Source organism: Carcharodon carcharias, chromosome 29 (assembly GCF_017639515.1).
Source record: "Carcharodon carcharias isolate sCarCar2 chromosome 29, sCarCar2.pri, whole genome shotgun sequence".
NCBI classification, from domain to species: Eukaryota; Metazoa; Chordata; class Chondrichthyes; order Lamniformes; family Lamnidae; genus Carcharodon; species Carcharodon carcharias.
Window position 1 is genome coordinate 9,991,441 of NC_054495.1, and position 18,866 is coordinate 10,010,306.

An 18,866-nucleotide genomic window follows, 5' to 3' on the forward strand; every position below is an offset into this window, starting at 1 on the left:
AATTAGCACATTCCTTAGATAATATCACCACCTTCAACACCTCTTTGTCCTTTTGTCTGTGACATCTTTTGGTTATCTCCACCTATCACTGGCCCTCTATCCAGCTCTTCTTGTCCCACCCCCCTTTAAACCAGCTTATATTTCACCTCTTTTCTATTTTTAGTTAGTTCTGTTGAAGAGTCATTCGGACTCTAAACATTAACTGTGCACCTCTCCGCAGATGCTGCCAGACCTGCTGAGCTTTTCCGGGTATTTTTGTTTTTGTTTATGTTCCAGAGGAGCCTCCTGCCGTCAGCTGCCCCTCCCCCATGCTCCTGCCATTGGTGGCCCCCAACCTGTCAGTCATCACCAAGCCCCGCTTTACAAAGGCGAAGCCCCACCCCAGCACCATGTGTTCCTGTTTTGACTTCTGAAATTCTGGTGAGAGCCCATCAAACTGGAATGGCAGCAAACTCATTTCGATCCCAGCGACTGCGAAGGGAGAGGATTTTAGTTTTCTTCAAAATGCCCTTGCTTCGTCTTATGGATATATATTTTCTTTCCACCTCCTCCTCCTCCTCCTCCTCGCGGAGGTTTTATCCTGAAAACATGCAATATAAAAATCCCAAGAAGGAGATTTTGGAACGAGGAACCCTTGGCAGGAGAGTTCAGCCACTGGGGACGGACTGAGGACTTTGCCACATCTTCTAAACGAATTGGCTCAGGTATGTCGTGTTTGACTCTTACCCTGAGGCTTAGTTTCCTCTTTTAAACCCTATTTATTTTATTGCGCCCGGTTAACTAAATCCACAGTTTCTTCCATGGATAAAAGATGGAATTCAGGACTCTATGAGAATTGGAGGGATAACCCCTCAGTATCACAGCAAACAGGGGGATAGGGGTTTGCAATAGCTCTGAGTGTGACGGAGAGATCGGTCCCTTATCCCGAATGGGGGTGTGTTTCCGTCACTACCAATGACATGTAGCGTTTCCTTTAATGTAGCATTGACCACTCGGTAAAGATTTAATCGCCTGTAAAGCACTCGAGGGGTGGTGGTGGGGGGGGGGGGGGGGGTGTTGGTGGCAGCATCAAACTAACAACCCTCTCAACTGATGCAATTTCGTAACGCAGTTGATGAGTAAAGCTTCTGTTTGCGGCAGTGTAATCAGTTTGGGGGTTAAGTGAGGTGAGGAGCAAACATTTGAATTCATTTTACTGAGTGTGTGAGGGGGAATATCCCGAAGCCTATCAAATTTTATTCTATCCCTTTCGCTCTCAATCTCTCTCTCTCTGCGTCCTTCCCCCTCTCCCCACTCACTCCAGCTCCCCTGTTTTTCTTGATTTAACTGCGTGTCTATGCTTTAATGAGACAAGTAGGACTGTGTGTGTGTGTGTTGTTCGTTTGAGTGGGGGAGGATGGTTCAAGCATCAGAAATAATTTCCCACTTGTCATTGGGGACCCTGCGCAGAGCCTATGAGTGAACAAGAACATCCACAAGGATTAGGAGCAGGAGTAGACCATTCAGCCCCTCACGTCTGGCCGTTGAATAAGATCATGGCTGATCTGCCCCAGGCGTCAACCCCTCTTTCGTGCACCTCCTCTTGGCCCTCAACTCCCCGATAATTCAAAAATCTATCTATCCCCTCTTTAAAGATTTTCAGTGATCTAGCCTCCACAATTCACTCTAGGGTAGGGAATTCCAGGCAGTCACTACCCTCTGAGAGAAGAAATTCCTTCGCATTTCAGTTTTCAATGAGTGTCCCCTTATTCTGTAACTATGTCCTGTAGTTTGAGATTCCCCCCACTAGTGGAAATATCTACCCTGTCAAGCCGCCTCAGAATCTTGTACATTTCAATAAGATCACCCCTCATTCTTCTAAACTCTAATGAATAAAGGCCTAACCTGTTTAGCTGCTTTTGATAAGTCAACCCCTTCATTCCAGGAATCAGCCTAATGAATCTCTTTTGAACTGTCTCCAATGCCAGTATATCCTTTCTTAAATACCAGGATAAAAACTGTACACAGTACTCCAGGTGCGGCCTCACCAACACTCTGTATCGTCGTAACAAGACTTCCTTATTTTTAAACTCCAGCCGCCTAGCAAAACAGGCCAAAATTCCATTTGCCTTCTAAATTACTTGCTGCACTTACCTGCTAACTCTTTGTGTTTCATGCACAAGAACACCCAAGTCCCTCTGTGCTGCTCCTTTGGTGTTCTGCTTATTTTCTGCCCCTTCCTGTCACACTTTGATTATCATTCACCTCTTCACTACCCTGCACCTTGATTTTTGATTTTTAAAATATTTAAAGAGGTAGATTTTTGATTTTTCAAACTTTCCTTCAATTGACGCCCACTTCCCACTAATTAGCTTGAAGTCCTATCTTCAACTCTAGTGAGGTCAGGTTTGGCAACGCCAAAGAGCGTTAATGTCTCCCCCCTCCCCTCTAATATTTTGGTCAATGTTTACACCTCTGTCTCTGTCATTTTGACAAGTGAAGGCAGAGAAATGGACCATGCATTTTAGTCATGGTCTCTGTATTTAACTGCCAAGGACCCTTCCTCTATCCTACTTCCCCTGCATTTTCCCCCTTTTGATGCTTGGCCTAGCCCAAGGTAGTTGATTCAGTGGTACTGCCCCTTTCCGTATGCGCCACCACTCATTGATACTGGCCAACTATCGATTTTAGGATTATAAGTGTATAAGGTTATACCATCTGTACAGGTTGGCCCTGCAATTACAGGAACTGCCCTCTCTTATTTGGCCCCTCCATTCCTGCAACCCCATATTCTTTGCCATATCTTGTGTGTCCCTCCTGGTGTGGTGGGCCAGATATGTTTAGTGTGCAACCAATAGCAACTGGGTGATTACCAAACATGGGAGTCGACCCTAATACATGGGTGTATCCATACATTCAGCCCCTAATTCCTTAGCCTTCCCACCACGTGGTATCGTCAATCTGTTCGACCTCATCTGTCAGAATTTTAACCTGCTGCTGCAATATTTAATAGGGTCTGTGCACTGGCTGGGTCTCGACGCAGATACCTGCGCAGTGTTCAGGTAACAGTGGGATTACATAGGGGAACTGGTTCAAATATTGTGTTGAGCTTTCTTTTATGCTTCCCTCTGCCTGCACATTAATTGGTTCCCTCTTGTAGATTTCCACCAGTTCTACTCTTCCCACCCTGTCTGGTACCTGTGGGTGTAGACCTACCACATGGTTGGTTATAGGACATGGCCTATTATTACCATATTGGTATTCTCGTGGTGATGCAATATCTCCCTGTACCCATCTAGGCAACATGAGTTGGTTCCAACTTAGAGCCCATCGAGCTCCTATTGTACAACTGGCTGTTGCATTAAACATGCACCTAACTTCCTCTATCTCATATATCAGATGTGGATGCCCTACTGAAGAGGCCGCTACACTGCATCTCTCTAAAGTGGTGCTCACTATATTGCCCTCTATTTCTATTGCATATGGAGGTATATTATGATATCTTACATAATACGCCCCCCTTAACTACCCCAATATTTTCTACCCTATTTAATGTCTTAGTGGATATTGTTTCTGGTATAACTGGGATTGCTAAAACAATGTTGATTAAAATATTATTATTCACAACACACTTAGTACCAGTTTCATATATATGCGTCAAGCCCCTGAACTGACAACCGGCCAAACAATGATTCATGTGTCGTGACAGGTTAAACAAGTGTGCAACTGTAATCCGCAGGGGCACCTCACCCTCATGAATTTGTCTCAGGTGAATATCACAGCTGTATGACAGGAGGACACCTCGGTGGGCTCATGCAGCGAGGCAATATGGGTAGAGCTCCGGAATAGGAAGGGCGCAGTCACAATGTTGGGGGTTTACTATAGGCCTCCTAATAGCTGGTGGGAGATTGAGGAACAGTTATGTAGGCAGATTTTGGAAAGATGTAAAAGCAACAGGGTTATTGTGGGTGGGTGATTTTAAACTTTCCCTATATTCACTGGGAATCACTTAGTGCTAGGGGTTTGGATGGTGCAGAATTTGTAAGCTGCATCCAGGAGGGCTTCCTGAATAATATGTAGAAAGTCCAACTATGGAAGGGGCAATACTGGACCTGATATTAGGGAATGAACCCGGCCAGGTGGTCCAAGTTTCAGTAGGGGAGCATTTTGGGAAAAGTGACCATAATTCAGTAAGTTTCAAGGTACTGGTGGATAAAGATAACAGGAGTCCTCGGGTTAAGGTGCTTAATTGGGGGAAGGCTAATTATAACAATATTAGGCAGGAACTGGGGAATCTAGACTGGAGGCGGATGTTTGAGGGCAAATCAACAACTGACATGTGGGAGGCTTTCAAACCTCAGTTGATAAGAATTCAGGACCAGCTTGTTCCTACTAGGATGAAGGATAAGCATGGCAAGTTTCAGGAACCTTGGATAATGAAGGATATTGTCAGATTAGTCAAAAAGAAAAGGAAAACATTCATAAGGGCTAGAAGGCTGGGAACAGATGAAGCCCATGGAGAATATAAAGAAAGTAAGAAGAAACTTAAGCAAGCAAGGCTAAAAGGGGTCATGAAAAGTCATTGGCAACCAGGATTAAGGAAAATTCCAAGGCCTTTTATGCATATGTAAAAAGCAAGAGGGTAGCTAGGGAAATGGTAGTCCTACTCAGGGACAGAGGTGGGAATCTGTGTGTGGAGCCAGGAGAAATGGGAGAGATACTAAATGAATACTTCTCATCAGTATTCACCAAAGAGAAGGACTTAGCAGCCAATTTGTCTAGGGAAGAGTGTGTAGATAGCCTGGATCATGTTGAGTTCAAAAAGGAGGAGGTGTAAGGCATCTTGAAGAATACTAAGGTGGATGGGTCCCCAGGGCCAGATGGGATCTACCCCAGAGTACTGAGGGAGTCAAGGGAGGCAATTGCTGGGGCCTTGACAGAAATCTTTGTATCCTCACTGGCTACGGGTGAGATCCCAGAGGACTGGAGAACGGCCAATGTTGTTCCATTGTTTAAGAAAGGTAGCAGGGATAATCCAGGAAATTCCAAGCCGGTGAGCCTTACGTCAGTGGTAGGGAAATTATTGGAGAAGATTCTTTGTGACCGGATTTGCTACTGTTTGGAAGCAAATGGGTGTATTAGAGAGGCACAGCATGGTTTTGTGAAGGGCAGGTCGTGTCTCACTAACTTGATTGAGTTTTTCAAGGAAGTGAGTGGAAGGGTGCTTTTCTGAATGGAGAGCTATGACTAGTGGTGTTGCGCAGGGATCAGTGTTGGGACCTTTGCAGCTTGTAGTATATGTAAATGATTTGCAGGAAAATGTAACTGAGCCAATTAGTAAGTTTGCAGACAACACTAAGGTTGGAAGAGTTGCAGATGGTGAAGAGGATTGTCAAAGGATACAACGGGATATAGATCAGTTGGAGACTTGGGCAGAGAAATGGCAGATGGAGTTTAATCTGGACAAATGCAAGGTAATACATTTTGGAAGGTCTAATACAGGTAGGAGTTATACAGTAAATAGCAGAAACATAAGTGCATCAACAGGCAGAGGGATCTGGGTGTACAGGTCCACAGGTCACTGAAAGTGGCAACGCAGGTGAATAAGTTAGTCAGGAAGGCATATGGCATGCTTGCCTTCATCGGCAGTGGTATTGAGTATAAAAGCTGGGAAGTCATGCTGCAGCTGTATAGAACCTTGGTTAGGCCACACTTGGAATGTTGTGTGCAATTCTGGTCACCACATTACCAGAAGGATATGGAGGCTTTGGAGAGGGTGCAGAGGAGGTTTACCAGGATGCTGCCTGGTCTGGAGGTTATTAGCTATGAGGAGAGGTTGGAGAAACTCAGATTGTTCTCACTGGAGTGACGGAGATTGAGGGGCGACTTGATAGAAGTTTACAAAATTATGAGTGGCATGGACAGAATAGATAGTTAGAAGCTTTTTCCCAGGGTGGAAGAAACAATTACTAGAGGACATAGATTTAAGGTGAGAGGAGAAAACTATAGAGGAGATGTGTGGGGCAAGTTTTTATATGCAGAGGGTAGTGAGTGTCTGGAATTTGCTGCCAAAGGAGGTGGTGGAAGCAGGTACAATAGTGGTGTTTAATAGGCAGCTTGACAAATATATGAATAGAATGGGAATAGAGGGATATGGACCCCGGAAGTGCAAAATATTTTAGTTTGACAGGCAATATGATCGGTGCAGGCTTGGAGAGTTGAAGGGCCTGTTCCTGTGCTGTACTTTTCTTTGTTCTTTGTTCCTCAGTGTCCCCTGGTGCATCTATGATCTGTAGGTGCTGCACACGTCATTCCTGATCGCATTATCTGTGAGGTTTCTCTCTACATTAATCAATTTGTTAATGGTTCAAGCAGGGCTGTCTAGTACAGTGCCAAGCTCTGAATTACTTGTGGCAGGTCTCAGTCTGTACTGAGCTGCCTGTCCTGGACCCCCTGTCCTTTTATCCAGAATTTTCTTCAGCAGAGAGCTTAAAGACCCAGACCTTCTGAACCACTGTTGCCAAATCAATTGAATTGCCTGCAGAGGGTTCCTGTGTTAAATGCTCTGGCGGTATCATTAACCAAGCTACATTTTAGCCGACCTTCTCCCTCAGCAAAGGGTGCAGTCCACCATTCACAGCAGGCCGCCTGTGCTGTCACTTGTTTTATCAGAGGTGTGGACAGTGCAGGGGGTATGATCCGAGCAGCACGCTGACAGGCCAATATCAGGGATGTTGAAGATGGCGAGTACCGGCCCATGTTGTATATTATCATGCGAAAGTTTATCATCTCTCACTAACACTATTCCTTTTTCTGGTTCAGGCCTTAATGCTGGATGGGGGAATCAGTTAATTGCAGCCCTGGTGTTTTGCGTTCAGTTAGCGCTGTTGTTGCAGCATCATTCCTGCGAACTCAAGTACAAGACCTCCCCGTCACTACAGGTTGGTCACGATTAGTTCTGTAAAGTAAAATCAGTTAGTAACATGCTTCAATGGTGACCAGTGCCTCCAGCGCCCTTTCCCTTTCATATCCACACAGGCGTAAGTGTGACTAATCATTATTATCTCATGAGGTCCTATCCAATTGGGTGCAAAACCTGGTTTCTCGGATGTTACCTTCACCATTACCTTATCCCTGACTTCTGGCATGTCCTTAGGGAGCCGACACCCACCTCGCTCCCCACCCCCCGCACCACCACCCCCCCCCCCCCCCCCTTCTTTCCTGGTCCGCTATCTCCTGCCTGACCTCAATTCCTTAAGCTGTCTGCACAACTCTACAATGCACTTTCTTACCCTATCCTTCAATGGCTCAGTATCTTCATTTCCAGTTCTCTGAGAACTTCAGGTGATTTCAGTGTTAATCCTGTGGTCTTACTGTTTGTAGCTCACAGGCACATTGATATAGTCAGCAATACATCTATTTAGCCTTCTTCCAGCTTTCCCTTTACTTGTATCCATCTTGTGGTAAATTGTTGTTAAGTATTATTTCTCCTACCCTTCAACTCCCTCAACTACCGATTCCATATATTTTACCTTTAAGGTAAAATACCATTAGCTCCCTCTGACCATGATCATCCTAAGATTCGCTTGAGGTCAGTTCCTCTATTGTCTCGACTGTTTAAAATGTTTTTCTTACTCGTTAGGCCATATTAACCATTCCCTGTCAATGGGGGTCTCTATCTCTAGATCTTTGCTTATCTCCCTCTTCGCGGTTCCAGTATCTCAGGTGATGGCAAGGTTATCAAATTCACCTCTCTTAAAACAGTTTGTATATTGTGTCCTCTTTTCCTTACTCTTATCTCCTACCCTTAACCATTTCCTCATACCATTTTACACATGCAATAGGTACCATCTCATCTTGTTCAGATTGTCTGGAGAGACTTTACCATCCAATAAAGTATTCTCATAACATTTTTAAAACAGAAATGAGGCATTAACACGTTTTGCGTCCGTATCTGCTCAAACAACAATTTATTTTCTCAAAAATAACCTAGTAGATTGTATCTGACCTTTTTTTTTCATTTTTGAATTATCCCAGATTCATTAACTGGACCAAAAAATTGGACTTCTGACAAACTTTGTCAAGGTCTTGAGCTTAACTTTCGATTTTGGGAACAGACCTACAAATACAAAATCTTGCAGCATTTGAATTAGTGCCAATTGTGGTTAAACCTTTTAAAATAAAGATTCCCTTTTGTATCAGAAGCCAAACTGCATTTTTTAAAAAAAACTTTGTAAGAACTGCAATTTACACTATCAAAATTGACATTGCCTCTTTCTCATGTGTATAAATTTGTATACAGATTAAACGTCCCACATGCTTATCAACACATGCTTTACCTTGGATAGCATCCTAGTTATTCAAAAGTATCCTTCTAAATTACACTGCACTTTTCACATTTCAAGATTGTCCCACATTCAAGCAACAGCGCTGTCGGGCTGCAGATTTTCTTTCATATTTAATACATCTCTTCAAAAGCAACCCCCTTTTACCCACAGAAACCACCAGACTCTGTGTTAATGTCTTTTGGTTTTCCTAGAATCCTTTTGAATTCCAGATCATTTTTTTCCTCGCAATCAGCTTGGAAGCTGATGGGAAGAGATACTTCCTGTGAGTTTGCAAGGTGGGGTGGTTCATCTCAAACAAAGGGAAATCCCGTTTTAGCCTCACAACGCCTTCAAATTGCGATTTTTGCCAGAAATCGCAACTCGAGCCTTATACTCAAAAATTGGAATGTTAAGCACCCTTTTTCTTTAATCTAATATGAAGCTTTTGGCTCTAAAGTGCTGAATTCCACGCACATACACAAGACAATTTAGGGAAGAAAACACATTATAGCTCACATATGAATGCTTCCTTGTACCTAAATACTTCATTGTACAGAAACACACACACACATATAAAAAGGTGTGTATTTCCATTCTTATGACACTGAACGTAACCACTTAAAACTTTCATACTCTAAACTAAACTTCAAGTAGCAGTAGTGATATAAAGGGATCTGCGAGGTTCCACTCCAGAGACAATCAAACCGACTCATATATCCTCTGCCCCTGCCTGTCACTGGTCATTAGCCCTACCTAAGGGTATCCCTTCTCTGTCTCTCTCTCTCTCTCTCTCTCGAGCACAAACAACTCTTGTGACTTAGATCGATTCATGTTTTAAGTTATTTACCGAAAATTCAGTGGGGGCCTTTTCGGTTCGCACCCGTCCTTCCATATTTTCTGAATAAGTTATTTTTATTTTAAATATTAGCTCTTTATGCTTCCGGGCGAGGTGGAGTGACATCATCCCCTCTCCACCCCTCCCCTGCGGTTCAGCTTCCTCGGTAGCTGCCTTTCCCATAGCTATTTCGGCCTCTTACCTTGGACTCGGGACCCTCCCTTAAGTCTCTCTGATACGGCCCCGGATATGCCATTCTCGTCAGACACGGAATCGTTCTGGAGTATTTTTTCAATCAAAAGAATACTCATCAGGGCATGATACCGCCCTCCGGGTGCGTCTGGCCAATCCTGCCGACTACGCCGCTTATAGTGGGAGTTTAATCACCCTCCTCACCCCAATGATCAGAACAGACTCAAATTCCCTTGTTCGCTTATTTATTTGAGCATATGCAAGGGGGTTGCAGGTACCCTTGGAGGACGTACGAGTTCCCCCCAAACTCCATCAATTACACATCGTTAATCTTATAAGACCATAAGACACAGGGAGCAGAAATTAGGCCATTCGGCCCATCGAGTCTGCTCCACCATTCAATCATGACTGATAAGTTTCTCAACCCCATTCTCCCACCTTCTCCCCGTAACCTTTGATCCCCTTACCAACCAAGAACCGATCTATCTCGGTCTTAAATACACTCAGTGACCTGGCCTCCACAGCCTTCTGTGGCAATGAATTCCATAGATTCACCACTCTCTGGCTAAAGAAGTTTCTCCTCATCTCTGTTCTAAAAGGTCTTCCCTTTACTCTGAGGCTGTGCCCTCGGATCCTAGTCTCTCCCACTAATGGAGACATCTTCCCCACGTTATATATTCCTGCTAATTGCAGTTCATTTGCTACAACCAATCAGAGATTACATGAAACACTATTATATCATGATTCGCCAATCAACTTTGCACAGGTAATAAATTTACCATCCTATTACAGTGAAGCACACCCTCAGCAGATTAGGATTTCACCTTTACTCACAATTTGCAATAGACAAAGCGCATCTTGTGGCTTATCAAGGAACTCCTACTCTGCCGAGCTCTGTCTTTTCTTCTGGCAGCCGTGCCCTGAATCTTCACCACAACAAAAACATACCTGGCAGCATCTGCGGAGAGGGACACAGTTAATGTTTCGAGTCCGAATGACCCTTCAGCAGAACTAAGTAAAAATAGAAGAGAAGTGAAATACAAGCTGGTTTAGAGGGGGGACAAGTAGAGCCAGTGATAGGTGGAGATAACCAAAAGATGTCACAGACAAAAGGACAAAGAGGTGTTGAAGGTGGTGATATTATCTAAGGAATGTACTAATTAAGTGTAGAAAGCAGGACAAGCAAGGTGCAGATAACCCTAATGGGGGTGGGGTGGGGTGGGGTGGGGTGGGATGAAGGAATAAAAAAAAGGCTAAAAGGTAGAGATAAAACAATGGATGGAAATACATTTAAAAATACTGGAAACAGATGGGAAAAGAAAAAAATTATATAAATTATTAGAAAAAATGGGAGTCAGAAAGGGGGTGGGGATGGAAGAGAGAGCCCATGATCTAAAATTGTTGAACTCCGTATTCAGTCTGGAAGGCTGTAAAGTGCCTAGTCGGAAGATGAGGTGCTGTTCCTCCAGTTTGTGTTGAGCTTCACTGGAACAATGCAGCAGGCCAAGGACTTGCCCAATGTGGGCAAGAGAGCAGGGTGGAGTGTTGAAATGTTCACCATGCATTTTAGTCATGGCCTCTGTAATTAACCCCCAAGGAACCTTCCTCTATCCTACTTCCCCTTCACTCTCCATATTTCCATTTGATTGAGAGAAACAGGTGATTTCATAGGGTAGTTGCCACTGATGTACGCCATTCTTACCCCACCCTCAGACAACGATGGTGTCTCTGCTCTATCGAAATGGCTACCATTTTCTCACCAAAATCATCCTTTGTAGCCTCCCATAACCATCTGCCTTACATGCTGGCATATGTTCCCCTTGCAGAACACCTTCGGTCTATCCGCAAGCATTACCCAGACCTCCCTGTCACTTGTCATTTCAACATTCCACCCTGCTCTCATGCCGACCTGTCCATCCTAGGCTTGCCACATTGTTCCAGTGAAGCTCAACGCACACTGGAGGAACAGCAACTCATCTTCCGACTAGGCACTTTACAGCCTTCTGGACTGAATATTGAGTTCAACAATTTTAGATCATGAACTCTCTCCTCCATCCCTAACCACTTTTAGATTTTCCCCCTCCTTTTTGTTTTTTCCAATAATTTATATAGATTTTCCTTTTCCCACCTACTTTCATTATTTTTAAGTTTATCTCATCCATTGTTTTATCTCTACCATTTAGCCTATTTTGATCCCTTCCCCTACCCCACCCCCAATAGGGCTATCTGTAACTTGCTCGTCCTGCTTTCTGCCCTTAATTAGCACATTCCTTAGATAATATCACCACCTTCAACACCTCTTTGTCCTTTTGTCTGTGACATCTTTTGGTTATCTCCACCTATCACTGGCCCTCTATCCAGCTCTTCTTGTCCCACCCACGCCCTCCCTTAAACGAGCTTATATTTCACCTCTTCTCTATTTTTACTTAGTTCGTTGAAGAGTCATACAGACTCAAAACGTTAACTGTGTTCGTCTCCGCAGATGCTGCCAGACCTGCTGAGTTTTTCCAGATATTTTTGTTTTTGTTTTGGACTTCCAGCATCCGCAGTTTTTTGCATTTTATCTTTTTTTCCCCTTGAACACATCGATACTATCCACATTCCTTAAGGTATTGATTTCCACCTTCTATCTCCCAGTTTGCCTGCTCGACAGGCTACATGGCCGACTCCAGCTCCAACTTCCTATGTCCCTGCTCTTACAATCTTCTGGAGAGGAGCTTTCTTCTGAATTCCTGCTTGCATTTCTTGCTGACTGTCTTACATTGACGTCCTCTTCTCCAGAAGTGGAAACATCCTGTCTACATCAGCTCTGTATTGATTTCATAACTTGAAAGAACCCTACCTGGCCATTCCTCTGCTTCCTTTGTCAAAACAGAGGGCACAAAGCCTGCCACCCCTTTCCTTTTAGGTATAGACTCTCAAGAAGGGAATGTCACCCCCCTCTGCACCCCCCCCCCCCCACCCCCCCCCCCCCCCCCCCCCCCCCACAAGTAATACGAAGCCTGTCAAATTATTCCTGTCAGTGCTGTGAGGTTGGTGTTAAATGAAACAGCTGGTTGACATTTTACTTCAGTATCCTGAGGTTCTAAGGGGCGGAGGTCTGGGCAGTTCTCCAAATCGAGCTCTATCTATCAGTCTCACCCCACCCCTCTCTCTCTCTCTCTCTCTCGCGCTCCATTTGAACTTTGAATAAACTGAAAAAGTACGCAAACACAGCTGAATACAAAATCATTCTTACCTGAGAGACCTTGCTGTGCTCACATATCCATCGGCATTTCATAATTTTCTACGATGTATTTAGTTTTGAAATGTGACCATCCCTTTAATCGTTAACTTCTCAGGAGAGCGTACAATGTTTTAAGTGTCAAAGTGTTCTCACAGTTTGCTACAATTCCCGTATAGTGCTTGCGTCTTTTAAGGTTAAATGAAATATGCAACAAGCATTTTTATTTAGTTTACTGAGGTTCTGTTTGAGGACCTCTCTCTGCTTCTCTGTGGCTCTCCATATTTCCACTTGATGGAGACAAAGAGGGGATACCACAGGGTAGCTGCAACTGACCTAGGACATCCTTACCCACCCACCCAGACAACGACGGTGTTTCCGCTCTATCGAAATGGCTGCCATTTTCTCACCTAAATCGCCCTTCATAACCTCCCATATCCTTTTCCCTTACACATTTGCATGTGTTCTCCTTGAACACATGTAAGCTATCCGCTTCAAACATTCCCTGAGGTATTGATTTCCACATTCTACATCCCTGTTCGCCTGCTCGATGGGACACATGGCCGACCCCTGCTCCTTTTCCCCTATGATCCTCTCCTTACACTCTTTTGGCGAGGAGGTTTATTCTGAATTCCCTATTGGATTTCTTGCTGACTGTTTGACATTGGCTCCCTCTTCTCCAGGAACGGAGCATTCTGTCTACATCAACCCTGCCATAGACTTCATAACTTGAAAGACCTCTTTCTGGCGATTCCTCTGCTTCATTTGTCAAAACAGCGGACACACAGCCTGCCAACCCTTTCCTTTTGTGTACAGACTTTCAGGAAGGGCACACATTTGAGCGTATGCAGATGCTGGAGGTGGTAGCTGAACAGAGGGACAGGGGAAAGTGAGGGAGAATGTGAAGGTCGCCAGTGGGCAGTCACCGCACAGCGGCCAGCCGCTGGAGAAACAACCCTGGGCTACATCCTAGCAGGGGGATTGGTTTGCAAAAAAAATAGACCTCGGGAAGGCGATTTTCAAATTGCCAAATCAATCAGCACCTTCTTCCTGGTTTATCGAGAGAGGTTGGCGGTTTCATGGAAATGCAGGAGCACTCCATCTCAGAGTAAAGGCGGGTGTAGTGGTTTGTTTTAGGTTGGGGATGAACCATCATATTATATTTTTCCCCCGAGAAAAAAAAGCGTTAAAGTGTCAGGTCGTCCTCTTGCTATGTGTTTCCAGCATTCCCTGGTTTTATTTCAGATTTCCAAATCCTACAGCATTTTGCTTTTGTGTGGACAAAAGTCGTACCGTCGAGTATCCCAAAGATTTTACTCAAGCATAATTGTACGTTTGGTGGGAGTATGCGTGGGCTTGAAAGAGAGAAGGGGAGGGAGAGAGAGAGAGAGAGAGAAATGTTCTTTTTTGGGGCAATTTTGACTACACAATAGCATAATATTCATTCCCAGTGAACGATATTAAGTGCGTGAGTAAGATGTCAGCAGCCTAGCACAACGACTTTGCTTAATAAGTCATCCAATTTCTAAAACACCCATTTGAACGAGTTGTTCACCTTTCTGTCAGCTTGGTGCGATTAGCAATGACCTTCAAAATTCGACAATAAGAAAAATAGAGAAAGCGCTTTGATCTTTATTAGGACATAGATCATTTTGAGTGAAATCAGGAACAGGCTTCAAGCATGTCTGTCTGCGTTCCTCTCCGCAGATGCTGTCAGACCTGCTGAGTTTTTCCAGGTATTTTTATTTTTGTTTTGGATTTCTAGCATCCGCAGTTTTTTGCTTTTATCTTACATGAGATGTCTGCTACCCTCATGACATGGCGGATAGTAAAATTCTACGTAATATTTATTAACAGCTGCAAGATGTGATGTGTATCTTGCTGGAAGAACAAAACAATCCTTAAAAGGCACAGACTTGGTGGTATGTGGTGGTGCTAATTAAATCGGAATTTCTGGAATGTTTAAGGCGTTTTATTTGCAGTTCAAATACTATTTAGGTGTTGAGTGTTCCAAATGACATTTAACGAGCATTTAAATGCTCATTTAGTTGCGTAAGAATTGATATCTCTCGACTGATTCGAGGAAGAATCAAGGCAAATTCAAGTATATTTTAATTAATATTTAATGCATGCTTAAACTTATTTTTATTGTGCATTTACTTACTTTGCAACGGAAATATATTCGGCAGTTACGTTAATCTAAGTGTGCAAATTGCTGGTCCATAAAACTCCAATCAGGTAGGCATTACAATGAACATTTCAGGCATTTCAATAGATGATGTGATTGGTATTTAATTAGCATTTCTTTCGATTGTGCAACGTTCACTTCTGGGGTTTTAATTATTATTAATGGTAAACAATCAGGTTTGTTAATAATGCCGCGATGCATTTTGACTGATACTTGTTTCCTTGTTATTTTTCTCAGAGCCTTTCAGCGCCAATGCTGTGCGGTCGTACCTGAAATTGTGTCAGCAATGGCCGATACATGAGCAGAAATCCGGTGTATGTTTGATAATAGAGCCGATTTATGCCAACTCAGTTGGATGCTTTTACAATAAGGATTCCTTCGCACAACTCCCATGCCCTCTTTATATACCGTTCAGGATATCCACACAGACAAAAATTTAAATAAAAGAAAAATAAATGAATGGAATGAACAAAGGGAATGAAATTTTGGCATTGAGCCGGCTGTCAATTTCAAATTCACCCCTGCGCCCGATTCTTCACCTCTGTCATTTTGTGTCGCGAGTTTCAGCACCTTTAGTTCAAGTAATTTGAACACATTGCAACCGTCAATAAGATCTTTCTCAATTATAAGTATTTTTTTTTGTTTTGCTATTGGCATTTCCTCAAAGCCCATATCAATCGAGGCGCACACACTTTGAGTAAGAAACACATTCCTCATTCAACTTTGAGTTAATTGTGATTATACTTAGAATCTCCATCGCATCTCGATTTTTACATGACAAATATCTTGCCGTTCAGCTCAAGACTCCTGTAACCACTGGTGCATTTCCACCAGAACTTTTTCACTGTCTCTGGTAGTGAACCCTAATTCCCTCGCCACTTCCATGTCGCCCAGAGTCCAAACGCTTAACCGGAAATCTACAACATCATGCTAACTAAAGAGGAATGATGGCATTGCGGGTTTACATGACATAACTTCATAGTCATGCATAGCGAAGAGATTAATAGCAGATTTCAGGAGGGCTTCGGCTGACTGATGAAATTCATACAACGCACGACAGGGTACCATAAATACTGAGACGTGATACATATTGGAAGGAAATAGAGTAGTGGTAATCTATTAAGAAAATGGCCCAATATTAAAGTACACGCCGGTTAATACGTAGGATCTAACATTGTCTCTCTCTTTCTTTCTCTGTCTGTCACTCTTGTCTCCAGTTCTTTCTATCCTCATTTCTGCCTGATGTCATTGACTATAATGATGAGATATTTCACCTTCAATATTCAGAAGAAAAAGTCGTAATTCTGTCACAGTTTATTATATAATTTAAAAATTCATTTGTGAATTCGGTATCTGTCAGGTAAATCTCATCCTGTATCAACAGTTCTTGCGCAAAATGAATCAAAAACCGCTTCCATTCATACACCTCTGCACTCTGAAATACTGTGATCTTTTCAGATATAGGCAATGGCTTTGGAAAGTGAAGATTCAGGACTGGATCGATTGAATAAGGTGAGAATCTGATATTTCAATTGCATATTCACAGAACTGTAGCTGTTTAGAGTTTTAAATATTTTACCAATATCTCACTAACTTCAAATTCTTCACACAAATGAAAGAACAACAAGTGAAGGGGATAAGATACAAGCCCTGAGACAGTCAAACAACAGCATTAGGAAGTTGGAAATTCCCTGCATGTTATAATATGAAGGCCTGAGCCAATGATAACAAAGAATGCCCCAGAGCACTTCTGTGAAATTTGAATTCTGCCTTTTCTAAAACCAACAACAAAGAATAGGTGCATAATTAAAGGAGACCCCCTCCAGATGGAATAATTAATTTCTGTCTGCTGCTGTGAAACCCAGACACACCATCATCTTCCAACGCTTCTCCATCCTCACCCAGCTTGGCTGTACAGCAGGAGCCTGCTTCCATTCTTATCTATTCAATCGTAATCCCCTGCATCATCTTGCCTCCCTTCCCCCTGCGCTGTTCCATCCTAGGAATTACCTTCAGCCAACCCCAGCTTCTATTTCACATCTACCCGCTGTCCTTTGGCTGTATATTCTGAAAACACAGCATCCTTTTCCACGTGGATGCAGATGACACCCATCTCGACCTCAACATCAGCTCTCTCGACCCTAACATTCTCTCCCTAAACTATCAATTTGTTTGTATGAGTACTGGATGAACAGGAATTCCCTCCAATTAAATATTCTGTAGATGAAAGTCATTGTCTTCGGTCCCCATGATAAACTCTGTTTGCAAGGCACTGACTCTCTCCCGCTCCATGGTAACTGCCTTAGTAAGTTCAAAGCGAGGGTGTGAATTTTAATCATTGAAGTGATTCATAAACATGAGATAATGTAGATCAGTGATGGATGAACGCGGCTTTGTGCGAGTAAGGATGTGGGCACCAGCGTCTTGAATGACATGGAGTTTCCAGATGGAAAAATGTTGGGGGCTCTCCATGAGGCTGTTTGAACTTTGAACTAGCTGTTCACAAACTTAGCACCATATTTGACCCCGAACTGAATTTCTAACCTCATACCTGCGCCAGCACCAGGATCACCTCTTTCTACCTCCATAACGTTACCTGATTCCATGTCATCTACCACTGAAACCCTCAACTCAGTCTTTCAAGCCTCTATATTTAAAAATTCCAACACCCTCATGGAGAGCCCCCAACATTTTTCCACCTGGAAACTCCATGTCATTCAAGACGCTGGTGCCCACATACTTACTCGCACAAAGCCGCGTTCATCCATCACTGATCTACATTATCTCATGTTTTTGAATCACTTCGATGATTAAAATTCACACCCTCGCTTTGAACTTCATCCATTGGCTTCTTTCTCTGTGTCTCTCAAATCAACCCCAGCCCCACCATTTCTGAGATATCTGTTTTCTTCTAATTCTGACTTCTTGGTTATCTCCAATGTTAATCACTTTAACCACCTTAACCACCTCTTTCTATCATTTTGTTTATATAACAAACGGAAAGCTCTCATCAGACTTGCTTCTGTATTACCCAAATTTTTTCCATCAGTACATAGGAATAACCGGAGGCTAATCAGATATTAGACATGGATTCATGAATCGTCTGGAGGCTTCGGGAGAACAATCTATACACTATACACAATTTTGCAGGAGTGAAGTTAGGAAACACTTCGGGTGAGAGAATTTGGGACGACTTTCTGCAAATTCCTGCTGATGCTAACTCACGAGTTAATGTTTAAATCTTTGATTAACCTTATCAAATGCTGTTTGGAAACCCAAAGATCCATCTGCCATTCTCTTCCTATGGTCACTATGTGTGTGTGTCTGTCTCGATGCTTGTTTCTCTCTTCTCGTTCATGACGTCAGTAAAAGTCTACATACACAAGTCAACCATTTTACGTTTCTTTACGGTATCCATTTTGTGTTCAAGACCTTGTACGAATGCAGCAATATTTCCTTAATCTTTTCCTGCAATCTCCTTGCTTAGGCAGTATCGGCCCTTTGTCCTCAAAAGTATGAAGAAGCGACTAACTGATGTATTGTGGAGGGTATTGACGTATATTCATCTGAGGTTATTAAGGCAAAAGATCTTTGTTAACTGATTAGAGTGAATTATTCGATATCTTTTCCTGCCTGAACATTCAGCATTGGCTATACAAACACAAAGAGACTCTGAAAGAGACAAGGAAACACAAACTCAGGGAAATAATATCAGTCGGACTGACATGTGCAGATACATACACGCACAACCGACACACACACGATAGAGAGAGAGAAACCTAGAGTTCAGATTCACGGGCTAGGGTAGATACATGCAAACGCTTCCACTGTCTAAATTCAGGCTTATGCAATCATTGACAAAGAACAGATGCAAATTGAATACATTTGCGACGGAGCAAATAGACAATTAACGTGGTTGGAATTACAATGCAGAGGCTGCAGAATGAGAAGAATTAAGGATGCAGGCCAATCAATATGAAGTAGCGATGAATCAAACAGTGAAGACTTTGATAATTGAATATCAGGCACAGATGAATCACAAAGTAAGGAATCAATTCCCCACTGTTATTTAAAATGTTGCTTAATGACTAATCACCAAATGGAAAACACGGCAATTAAAAG

General features: G+C 43.0%; 1 long non-coding RNA gene across 2 annotated transcripts in view; it reads left to right on the plus strand.

Moving 5' to 3' along the window:
• The window catches only part of LOC121270982, a 20,109-nt gene extending 1,988 nt beyond the window's left edge, over window positions 1-18,121 (plus strand). Inside the window, exons 2-6 of one of the 2 annotated variants that reach the window (XR_005941653.1) lie at window positions 610-704; window positions 6,802-6,920; window positions 14,982-15,058; window positions 16,203-16,256; window positions 17,794-18,121. This is a non-coding gene — a long non-coding RNA (uncharacterized LOC121270982). The remainder of the gene's footprint in view (window positions 1-609; window positions 705-6,801; window positions 6,921-14,981; window positions 15,059-16,202; window positions 16,257-17,793) is intronic. The other variant, XR_005941654.1, reaches the window with a different exon arrangement.
• Window positions 18,122-18,866: the final 745 nt, after the last annotated feature.